Genomic DNA, 12677 nt, shown 5'->3' with positions numbered 1-12677 from the left:
TTGTAGATCCGCTATTGCAAGCTCTTGCAATAAAATGAGGAATATTTGGATATTTTTGAAACATTCTAACAACACAAATGCTACCTGGCACAAAACATGTTCATGAAAATATTTGAGAACCACTGGCTTAAATAATAATACATGTTTTTGGAAGCAAGTAAGCAAGTACACTTTAGAAACAAGCCCAAAAAACTGCAACCCGCAACTACCAATTATTACAAAGAAGCCCAAAGTCGCTTATATTAAGCCGACATGGCAACACTGCTAGTAGCGTGTTGTGGCTGGCTGGGGGCGTGGACAGTGGACAATCACAGCGTCTCACTGCTGTCCGACTCAGGGATGGGATCAAGTCACTTTGCAGGTTGCTGATCCGGTCTAAAGCGGATACGGAAACAGCGTGTGCGTGCGCGTGTACCGTAGCGAGCTCTAAACCGGATCACACCGAGTTAATTCCTTTAACTCTATGGTTAATTCAGATACAAATAAATGTATTGATTGAATACTTTATTAACAGTTTGCAAACTCTTCTATTGAATACTTTAACCAAAGCAGTATATTAGCATTTGTAGTATTAAAGGTAGGATGTATTTTTGTTAAAATAAGTGTTGAATAGCTCTATATTCTATAGACCCCTTAACAGACAACGTCAAACTGATAAGAATCAGTATGCGCTCAATGAAACCTGAGCTGTCAGGTCTCGCTTAATCTCTCAAGAACAGATTTAGTCCGGGAGTCATGGGGCTTAACGTGGTTTCGTCGGTAAAAGTTTTTTTCTCAACTGATTCTTGCTGCTGGGGGTCCCCTCTTAAGGATTCAAGAGGGTGCCCGGTGAAATCCCTTGGGCATTTTTTATTATTAACCCCTTAATGCCCAAAACACAAAAAAATCACCCAAAATAGACTTCTATGGTATTTCATGCAAAATACTTGATCTAATTGCTTAAAATTTGCTTTCTACAGTGTGTATCCATGTAAGTGGATGTGTACAGTGCATTAGATTCAATATTTGTAAACTTTTAAATATTAACCCCTTCATTCCCAGAACAACTTAATCTTTAAACTGTGATATTGTGAAATAGAACATGTATAAATCAAATCAAATCCATCAGATCTGCTTTCTATTAAGTCTAATAGTGGAACTGGTCATGTTTCCTTTTGGATGAATGCATATTAACCCTTTGAGGGCAACCATCTTTTAGTCATTAACCCTTAAATGCCCAAAACAAAAAACGTTTTTTATGGCATTTTATGCAATGGACGTGGATGTGTAAAATTTTGTTTTTTGATTTCACATTAGAACATTTCATAGATATTAACTCCTTCACACCCGAAGCACCAACATCCATTAAAAATTTTGATTTATGACATGTTATGCACAGTAAATCAATTCAAATGCTTCAAATTAGCGGTATAAGAAATGAATAATGTTTATGTGGAAGTGGTCATATACAGCATATCCCATGTTAAGGTCCAATGATACCAAACTAACCACATTTTCCTGAGACACCAGAATCAGAGACGGAGACAAAAGTTTAAAGGAATTTATAAAAGAAAAAGGAAAGAATCCTATCTAAAACTGTCTTGAGCATCCTACAACATAACAGTGACAGGACAATGTGCATGACAAACCATGTACTCTGCAGCTGCATTTTTTGGAATTGCATGGGTTGTCAGTTTTGCAGCCACATTTAATCATTTGCAAAATGTAGTCTGGGGCAGGTTTGCAACCTTCAGGTAGAGTGGTTGGGCTCAGTGACCTGTTAGTTATGTCTTTTTCCCATCCAAATTTCACTGGGTCTCATGCTGGTGGAAGATGCCCATCAACGGACGCTGCTTGCAGCCTGCGGGCCCAACCAGGCACGTGCGGAGAGGCCTCGGTGGCCTGTCCTCCGCACTCCTCCGCGGCCGACCCCGGCCTAGCGAGACCGAGACGCACCGTCTGACCAAGTTGCCCTGCCACGGACCGCCTGAGGGCCCCCGCTGTCGGCCTCGCCTCGAGCCCCATCACGGGGCTCGGCGAGGAGATCCGTATGCGGCGGGGGCGCAAAGGCGCTCTCCGGAGACTCCGTTTCTCAAACCCTGCTTGCGTCGCGTACTCCGGCGACCGACCAAACAGCTGCGTACCGGGCCACGGAGGCCGATCCCCCGCAACATGCCGTCGACCTGGCTAGGGGGCAAAGGAGGAAGTGGTGACCGTCGCAGTGCACGCCGCCGGGAGACTATACCTCCGAGATTCCGCGGCCGGCTCCGGTCAACTCCCCCGTGTCCTGTCTATCCCTATCCCGTTTGATAGGGCATGTGTTCTTTGTGGCGTACCTATCGTCGGTGTCCTTTCACTAGTTCCGCTTTTTGCGTCCAGACACCATGATTTGACGGTAAGGTACAAATGCTGTAAATGATACCTGGGAGAGCTCTAACCCGCGTGCGGTGCGGTGCCACTTTGCCCGGTGCAAACCGGTTATCGTGGACCAGCGCCGCGCGTTGGTTAACTTTTCCTGTGGGCTCTGTTCGTTCAGGGCCCTCTCACGTGCCGGCCGGACCAATCACATGCTAAGCAGACACAAATAACTGAACATGCCAAGCGAGAACCCGGGACGTGGGAGACAGCAGGTTCGGGGGCGTAAGCACCGGCGTTGGACCGTGGAGGAGGTCAACGAGCTACGAGTTCTTATGAACCGTCCCAGAGATACCTGGTCGTGGAAGTCCGTGGCTAAAGACCTGGGGCGGGGGAGGACGGAGGAGCAGGTGAGGGGTAAGGCTTGTAGCCTTGAAAAGGCTGACCGTGCGAGAGGCGGTCGTCCCCCAGTCGTGCTGGATGATGAAACACTCGTCCAAGGGCTGAAATGTCCTGACACGATTCCGTTACAGCCCGCGTTGATGAAACAGGCGCTTCGACGTCTTGTAGAAGACGCGGGTATTGATGGGGTCAGACTGGGGGAAGACTCCGACCTCTTTTTGAAGATTGAAGAGTGTTCGGTGCGATCCATTGAAGCCAAAGCTAACTGGCTAATTAGTAGCCTGGGGTCTCCGCCGAAACAGTTGCGTCGCCAGAGAGAGATAAGTGGAGAAGTGCCTGGCAGAAGGGGCAGTCGCCTGCAAAGGTTTCACCGCCGGGTGTTTCTGAGGCGGCTGTACCACTCTGATAGGAAGCGGTTAGCCAAAACTGTCCTAGACGGGGACAATGTTATCGGGTGTCCGATACCCATGCATGGAATACATCGTTTCTACCAAAATGCTTGGGGACTAGAGCGACCGTTTCTTGGACTGGGCCATTTCAGTTCCTTCGGTGGGGCTGACAATACTGTCCTCGGCGATTTGATCTCGGGTGAAGAGGTTCACTCTTGTCTCCAGCGCATGCAGAATGGCAAAGCGGCCGGCCCCGACGGTATCACTCGTTCTGAGTTGCTACTATGGGACCCTGACGGCTCGCAACTCGCGCACATCTACTCGTCGTGGTTGGTCGCTGGCTATGTCCCCCAGTGCCTGAAGCGGTGCCGTACGACGCTTATCCCTAAAAGTGATGACCCCGCCAAGCTAGTCCTACTTGGCAACTGGAGGCCCATTACCATCGCCTCGGTGATTATCGGTCTCTTTTCCCGTATCCTCGACGGGCGAATGAGAGCCGCCTACCCCTTACACCCTCGACAGCGGGGGTTCATTCCCTCGTCTGGCTGCTCGGAGAACTTGATGTTACTCGAGTCAACGTTAAAGCACAGTAAGGGGCAGGGCAAACCTTTGGGCGTAGTGTTCATCGATTTCCAAAAAGCGTTTGCTGGAGGGGCGGGGTCTAGACCGGCACATGGCGGACGTAATCTTTGCGGGCTACAATGGATGTACGACGAGGGTCAGGTGTGGGGGAGGGACAACACCAGACATTGAAATGAAGGTGGGTGTGAAACAGGGTGACTCCCTGTCTCCCCTACTTTTCAATCTAGTGGTTGATCCATTAATCACCACTATCGAACGCGAAGGGCGGGGATTCTCCTTCGGGGATGTCTCCGTGGTGGCGATGGTGTTTGCTGACGATCTAGCATTGTTTAGTGACTCAAGGGAAGGCATGCGGAGAAACTTGAACATTCTGGGGGCTTTCTGCCAACTTACCGGCATGCGGGTTAACGCCGGTAAGTGTCATGGGTTCTTTATCGAAAAGAAGGGCGGCCGGCTCACCTACAATGTTAACACCGATTGGGCCTTTGACGGTGAGCGGTTGCAACTGATCGATCCTGCTGGTTACGAGAAATATCTCGGCCTCAGAGTGAGCCCGCTTGGCGTTTTTTCGGCTCTGGCCTGCGAAGCCTCGATCTCCGCGTGGAGTGACAGGATCGGCAGGGCCCCCCTCGATCCCTGAATGAAGTTTGATCTGTTGAACCGCTTTGCCCTACCGAGGGTTCTTTACGCCGCGGATCACATAGGCACCGCCCCCACACCCTTGAGGGATGTAGACAAGGCTATCCGGGTCAGAGTGAGGGAGTGGTTCCGCTTCCATCAATCGTCTAGCAACGGGATCCTCTACTCAAGCAATTCCGATGGCGGCATCGGCCTCTTGCAGCTCCGCTCGGTTGTCTCTGCAGCCCAGGCCCGCCGAGTCTTCCGACTCGGTTGTCCAATGACATGGTTATCCGGAAGGTGGCTCGCGTGGTTATTGGGGCGGACAAGTTGAGGCAGTGGTGGCTTAGGGCTGGGGGAATATATATATATATTTTTTTTAAATGTTTTTTTCTTTTCTTTTTCCCCCCCAGGGGAATATGTTCTGTAGATATTTTTGTGCAGGATGCTCAAGATGGAAGGCCTGAAAGGGTTAATGTGCATTCATCCAAAAGGAAACAAGTTCCACTATTGTAGAAAGCAGATCTAATGCATTTGATTTGATTTGATTTCTGTGCATGTACAATATCACAGTTTAAAGATTATGTTGTTCTGGGCAGGAAGGGGTTAATATTAAATACATATTAAATCTAATGCACTGTACACATCCACTTACATGGATACACACTGTAGAAACCAAATTTAAGCATTTAGATCAAGTATTTTGCATGAAATACCATAGAAGTCTATTTTGGGTGAATTTTTAGTGTTTTAGGCATTAAGGGGTTAATAATAAAAAATGCCCAAGGGATTTCACTGGGCACCCTCTTGAATCCTTAAGAGGGGACCCCCAGCAGCAAGAATCAGTTGAGAAAAAAACTTTTACAGACGAAACCACGTTCAGCCAAAAATCACCCTTTGACTCCCGGACTAATTCTGCTCTCCGCTTGAATCTGTCGGGGGGGTTCGTCATAACGTGTACGCACTGGCCTACAAGTGGGCGTGCCTTCAGATCAGGAAGCAGGCCGCGCTTTACCCAATCAAATGTAGTGGGCGGGATTTACTGTCTGTGCTCTCGCTTCCCACTGAAAACAAACCGAAACTCATTTACCAATAGCGTCCTCGGAGCAGACAAAAAAGATATTCACATTTTAACTTGCTCTTTCATCATAGAAACAAGTGGGCTTATAACCAAAACGATCCATGTTCGTCGCCACCAAAGAAACTATAAAAAAAAACTGTGTGGTCGTCGTCGCCACCAAACAAACTGTTGACTTGACTCCTCATACACACACACACAGCGCCGCCTCCAACAGCGATTTGTTACTCCGCGAGCGAAAGGGTACAGCCTACAGGACTACGGGTCCATTTGGTTCCGTGCGGGGACGCTGGAGAAAGCAACCTGGTATTAATATGACTGCGTCATCATTTCTTGTTTGTTTATTAAAGAGCTGGAGCCTGGAGAGATGGGTAGATCAATGCCTACTGAACAAACACTCTAGAGCAATGATTACTATCACTGATAGGTCTGAAAAACTATCTATTTTATGAATTATACCATCATATCATATTTTAGCATGCCTAACTCAATCATGTCAAGTTATTGATATAATGTCAATATGATTGTAACTGTGTCCACGTGCAGAGCCTTTCCTGCCCTTTGGCAGAAGGAGCTTTGTGATGTGAGTGAAACTACAGTTCACAGGTCACTGTGTTTGATAAACCTTTTGCAGTAGCCGTCCGTAACTTGTTGTTGCCTGACTCGGTATGTAAAACAATGTAGATGAGAAGAATTGTTTTACATGACTTTGGGTCGGTGTAAACTCTGGTTGCCATGGCAGCGCCTGATTAAGCCTAATTCATCAGATTTGCCCTTCCAGTATAGCCTGGTAAACCCTCCCTCCGGAAATCTCATTTCCGTTTGGAAATGAGATTTCCGGAGGGAGGGTTTACCAGGCTACTTCCAGTAGGCAGAGTAAGCAATTGCCTAGGGCACCATGAGGCTGGGGGGAAACCCACCAAGCCAAGATTTGTTTAAAAAAAAAAAAAATGAAAAATGAAAAATACATATTTGTATTATTCCATAGAACACATCATCATCATCTGTTTTTCGTCCGATGACCCCTGTCCAGGACAGGCTTCAGACGCGCCTCCTCAGGAGACTTGGCTCAGTTCTGAACCCATTTGATTTGGCGTTAGGAACCCGTTGCGACCGCATCCCCTTGCTGACGTCGACCCCAGGCAGTAAAAAGTCTCGAATTTGTACGTTTTAAGTATTTAAAAAACTAAAAGTTAGGTGCGCCCCATCAATGCATGCACCCCTCTCTTTCGTTTTTGGTTTCGCCCAGCCATGTGAATCCAGACTGCTCTGCTTTCAGTTTCAACAGTGTGGCAGAATCAGAGTTAAATTAACTTTAAGGATTTTTACCTTCTCGGTTTTTCACTCTCTGTGGCAACAGATGCCACAGAGAGGATGTACAGTATAGACAGATTTCTTGTTTACAAACATTAGTGGGTGTGTGTGAATTCAGTGTGAAAAACCACTTTACAAGAAACACGCACAGTTAAGATTAATAAACTGTTTCATTAGAGTCAGCTAGAGCCATGAGCTGCAGTATGTGATGGTGATAAAGATAAAGTAAGGTAAAGATATTAAGACCTTTATTGCTAGAAGGATGCATTCCAGATAATATAAAGCGTGCTGCGTTCATCCCAAACAGAATCCTGTTCATTAATTGCAATGGTACAGTACAGTATAACATACTGTACATGGGCATGCACGCACATGCAATAGCCACCCATGTAAATGGCAACGACAACATGCACAATACTGTCAGCATGGCACGTAACTCACATTTCTTTGACATAAGACTTTCAGAGGTCCTAGGCAGGCAGGTAAAATCTTGCCTAGGGCACCCAAATTGCTCAGGGCCGGCACTGTCAGCGCAGATGAAGATAGTTTGGTGCCATTCATGTATAAACTACTTGTATCATCTTTGTAAATAACAAATGATGACAGCTAAGTTTTGTGAAACCATGGTACGTTGCCCTGGTTACCCTTACTGATAAGAATGGTTTAAAACTCTCTTTGATTCTGAACCTCGTCAGAGAATACTTTTCACCTTATACATACTGTCAACCTCGTCTGGTTCTCATCATTATACAACCATGGCTGTCTGTGTTTTATTTTTCCGTGGGTTGCTCATTACTCCACAGCAAACCCTTTTTATTATGAAATAGATGGTGCCTCAAAAACCTATCCCATCAATCACAATATAGTGCTTTAACTTTTTAATGAAAAACCTTTTAGGCTCACTTAGGCTACCCTACCTTCAACCACTTAAGCCATGGATTAGTTTGATTAACTGTTACACTTTTGGTCAACAACAGATTAATACACTGTGCTGAACATCATAGTTCCCCATACTTCATTTAGATTTCTTTTTATGTTGTGTTCATTGCACAGATGGTAATTTATCATTCAGTCAGGATGAGATGGCAAAATGTACATTGGCATGCTGACAGCCTCATTACGTATTATTTGTCTGTCTTCATTCATAACAAAATACCACAGAAACCTGCCTGTCATACACCCACTTCAGTGAGCTCACTATCTACAACACAGGTCAAACATCCCATAAAGCAGGTTGTCAGGGGGAGTGGTCAGGTTGTCTGGGGGAGCGGTCACGTTGTCAGGGGGGGTGGTCAGGTTGTCATGGGGAGGGGTTAACTTTGTTTTTGAAGAAGTGAAGCAACTGTTGAAGGCACTTGGGAGCTTCCACAAATAGAGTCAGACACAAACGATTTTTCTCCTAAACCTTAACTAATAAACCAGGGTTTTAACCTGCTCTGGTACTTCAATCTGTGTGAAATGGTGTGACTGATCATCAACGGTAAGCCTTTATATTTGATCAATTCAGTCACTAAGTTGTGTTTTGCACAATTTGTTGACCTACTTGTTTAGCCAACTTGCACCCTATAGTGACCCTTCTGGGGCGAATATTCGAAAATAGCAGATCTACAAACTCGTCATTGTCACAAGGTGTCGCAAGTTCTCAACACAACATGAGCTTCTAAATGTGCTATTTTCAGCTAAGACATTTGGTGTAGAGGGAACAAGGAGGGGAGCTAAGTATAGAGCCCTGGGGGATCCCAGTCAGCAGGGGTTACTGTAAGGTAATTGTATTCGGTCTTTTGGACTTAGATTTCAGGATCAATAGGATAAGAACCACATATTTCTGAATTCTCAACTGTATTAAAACTACAGTTGAGTTGCAGTGAAAAATAAAGATAAAAACAAAGAGACAGTTTGTATTGAAGGAATGACTCAGCATATCTTGACAGGTCTGACTGTGCCTGCACTGGTATGCTTCATTCTGGATATGAATGACAGATGAGTTTAAAGCTCTTGAAAAATAAAGTCAATGGTTGTTAAAATGTTTGGAGAGAGCGAAAGAAGTGACATCTAAATAAATAAATAGTAGCTGGATGTTTCTGTGGTTATGTGTTGTTTGGTCACAGTTTTCATGTACCCAAATAAAATATTATAGAAAAACTGTACGTTTAAGGGAATACTATTATTTATCTTTTAATAATAATCATGATAATAATCCCACCAGATATTTCTTCCTTGTGTCTCCCTCTCTGCCTCAATAAATAATTACAGATGTTTTTTGTGTGTACTTGCTGAACAACTTTTGCACTGATAACATGTTTGCGGTCATTTTAACGTCTACTCAGGCTTTTGTGAATACCCCAGGCAATTTTTAAGTTGCTTGATTCAGTATTTAGATATTTAGATTTAGATTTAGATGTTTATTTTATCAGACACGCCTCCTTCCAATACAAACCCATTGTAACTTCAAACTCAATTTAAACCATGATAGATTCATTCATTGAAAACACCCGTCCTGACTCCTTGGTTCTGGTGACTGATATTGTCTTTCTAATGTGTGAGGAGACTGTGTTTTTTCAATTACTTTTTTCATTTATTTAATAATAATAATAATTATCATTATTCATTTTACCAAAAAAAAGTCACCAGAACCAAGGACGGTGTTTTAAATGAATCTAACATGGTTCAAATGGATTTCAAAGTTACAATGGGTTTGTATAGGAGGGGTGCCGTACGTATATCAAATATCTAAATACTGAATCAAGCAACTTAAAAACGGCCCTGGGTGCTCACAAAAGCCAGAGTACACGTTAAAATGACCCCAAATATGTTTGAAAGTGAAATATCCCAGACCTCATGCCTCATACCTCATGCTATGTTCAGCCTCAATTTGGTTAACATTCAAAAGAGATTTGCTGGCAGCACTAACACATGATAGACGTAGGATAAAATGCATGAAGGGTGTGTTGACAGTTTCTTGTCTTGTGCTTTGTGGAATGTACAGAATGTTGGATCAGAACCGCTGTCCTCGTGACACTCAAGAAGCATTTTGAACAAGGAGAGGTCTTATAATACGTCATGTCCTAGGCTAGGGCAGGCACTGGGAGGCAAACAGCAGTTGAAAGTTTGATGGAATGCATTGACATCAATGAGAGCCAGGTGGACTAGTGCATTGATTCTCAACCTGTGGGCCATGAGGATACTGCAAGTGGCCCCCCAAATAATTGGCAAAACGCTACAATTCTAGTCATTCCATAGTCATCTGTGTTCTTTAGATACCTCAATACAATTAAGTGTGCATCAGGAAACGTGTATGTCTTTTATTTCCCTGATCAAATTATTGACAAAGGTAGCAATAATAGAAATATATACAGGTATATAGTTAATTCATATGCTTGTCCACGCAGCCCTCATTTAGACCACTTCATTTCATTTAGGCCTCATTTAGCCCACTTAAATACATTGCATGGCACGTGCAGCTCCAGTTTGCCTCCTCCCGGTGCCTAGAACGTGATGTATCTGACCTCTCCTTGTTCAATACTCCTTGATGATCTGAACATATGCTTCAGTTCACCAGTCTCTATACTCTATAGTTCACATTATATAATATTGCATATGGTACTGTATATTTTACTTTTGCTTATCTTTATTCTGAGTAAGCCTGCACTTACGTGGGGCAGAAGATCCGGGCTGCAATCTCAGGAGGAGACCACCCGGAGAAACCTGCATCATGTGACCAGGTCAAAGGTGAGAAACCAACCGCTGCATCATATGACCTGGTCAGAGTCAGACAGATAGACGTTCCCACAGAGCCTCAACCTGGAAGACAAGACATCATGAAACCTGTCCATTAATAGTGATAAATACTACTAGAATACTATGAAGCCGTCTTGAAGATCAGATACAACATACTTCTGCTCCACCTACTGTACTGCTTCTACGGGCCGACGGCGTGGAATAAACTCTCATTACACCTAAGACAGGCAGCCTCTCTGGATAGCTTAAAGCACAGCTCAAGACCTATTTCTTTATTCTTGCTTTTAGTTGATTTTTAAATCTCTGTGTTATTCATGCCCTCACTGTTTTTGCCTGATTCACTGCGTTTTTTGCTATTATTTTAACATTGTTTTATGCTTTTACTTTTCTTTTTTTGCTTTATTGTTAGATTATTTGTACTTTGTCTGTAAAGCACTTGTGCTTTATTCTGGCTCTGTAAAGCACTTTGAGCTTTATTATTATTACTATTATTATTATTACACACCTGTCTGAACCTCCTACACACAGGACACTGTGTAACCAAAATAAACAGGAATTTTCAAGGGCTTAGAAGGAAATGGGTAACCACTGTAGCTTGCTGGAAATGGGGAAGTTGGATATTGTGTAGATTTATATAAAACTACTCGAAAATACAAATACAGCATTTGAGACACTCATCTCGGCTGCATTTAATCAAACCTGGCTTCAGTGGAAACCCTGCTTCCGCTTGAGGGCTTTCCACCTTTCATATGAATTATAGCGAGGACATTATGCAGCATATCCCCACACTTCCCTCCTACTTGACTTCACCACAGAACAATATGTCAATATTCTGCCTATACTCAGAACTCCAGAATGACAGGTTGGTTGTAAAGCTAATGTTTCTCATGGATATATTACTGAACTCAGAGTACTATTAGTAAGAGAGAACACGCCCTACATTTCGTGACAATAGCGTGTGTGTGTGTGTGTGTGTGTGTGTGTGTGTGTGTGTGTGTGTGTGTGTGTGTGTGTGTGTGTGTGTGTGTGTGTGTGTGTGTGTGTGTGTGTGTGTGTGTGTGTGTGTGTGTGTGTGTGTGTGTGTGTGCGCGCGCGCGTGCGGTGTGGACAACAGGAAACTGTACAATGCACTGTCTAATAATGTCTGTCTCACTCTGTCTGTCTGTCTGTCTGTACAGGGATGAAGGAGGGAAATATGAAGGAGAGAGGTGTGGAGTCTGAGGGGTTCAGTTCTGAACAAATGCCGTCTAAGCCAGACGACAGACTGGAGGTCTCCCAGTGTGGATCCTGAGCCTAGACTGAGAGCTGGAATGACACACACACACACACACACACACACACACACACACACACACACACACACACACACACACACACACACACACACACACACACACACACACACACACACACACACACACACACACACACACACACACACACAGGTTGGACTGAAAGCTCAGAAGAACATACATGAACAGTCCTGTTTTTATTCAGTGCACATACTGCTACTGCAGCATGGTGAGCATAGCCCCAAGGTCCTTCTACTACATGAATCTGCGTCAAAATCAAACTCTGTGCACATACCACATATAAACTACCCCCCCATAAAGGCTTACACATACTCACACATACACAATTGTCCCCTCCTGTGACGTGTGTGTATCCAGCTCTCTCAGGTATCTAATGGAAGCCAGAGGAACGTTGGAGCAGCAGAACTATGAAAGTTTGACCATCAATTCCCCAAGAGAGGAACTGATCAGACCTGATCACATCCGCTGATTACAACTGTTCTATTATCTATTCATTCATGCATTCACGCATCTCGTTTTTGGTTCAATGTATGAATTTCAATAAAAAAAACATTTTCTTTGAATTCTATGTCAATATAAATGTCTGGTCATTTGGGGTGGCAATCACCAGAATCTAAATCAATTTTATTGTCAGATCACACTATTACAGGTGTAAATAAAAAGATAAATTAATGTATTTCTCTTTATTCTTTTTGGTTTTCTATATTCTTATTATTCTACTACGATAGAATAATCACTAAGAAAATAAGCAATAGTTGCAGGCAGCCCTATCAACCAGTTGTTCTATGAGTTAAAAGTGTAATTACAGACATTTTCCCTAGTTGGTTTTCATGGTTCCCATGGTGTCCTTTTGTTTTCCCTAACAGTAATCCTGAGTATTAATTTAATAATTAACTGAGAGTGTACAAA

At 43.9% G+C, this 12677-nt stretch overlaps 1 long non-coding RNA gene across 1 annotated transcript; it reads left to right on the top strand.

The window, feature by feature from the left end:
- Positions 1-8056: 8056 nt before the first annotated feature.
- On the top strand, positions 8057-12336 carry LOC311064243. The gene is made up of 3 exons (XR_014602696.1): positions 8057-8197; positions 10360-10446; positions 11634-12336. It is a non-coding gene; the product is annotated as an uncharacterized lncRNA (long non-coding RNA).
- The last annotated feature ends 341 nt before the right edge of the window (positions 12337-12677 follow it).

The sequence above is a fragment of the Gymnoscopelus microlampas genome (genome assembly GCF_963454915.1).
Source record: "Gymnoscopelus microlampas genome assembly, chromosome: 17".
Classification (NCBI taxonomy): domain Eukaryota; kingdom Metazoa; phylum Chordata; class Actinopteri; order Myctophiformes; family Myctophidae; genus Gymnoscopelus; species Gymnoscopelus microlampas.
Note: the sequence above shows the minus strand (reverse complement) of the source record. Positions and strands in the feature narration are given on the sequence as shown.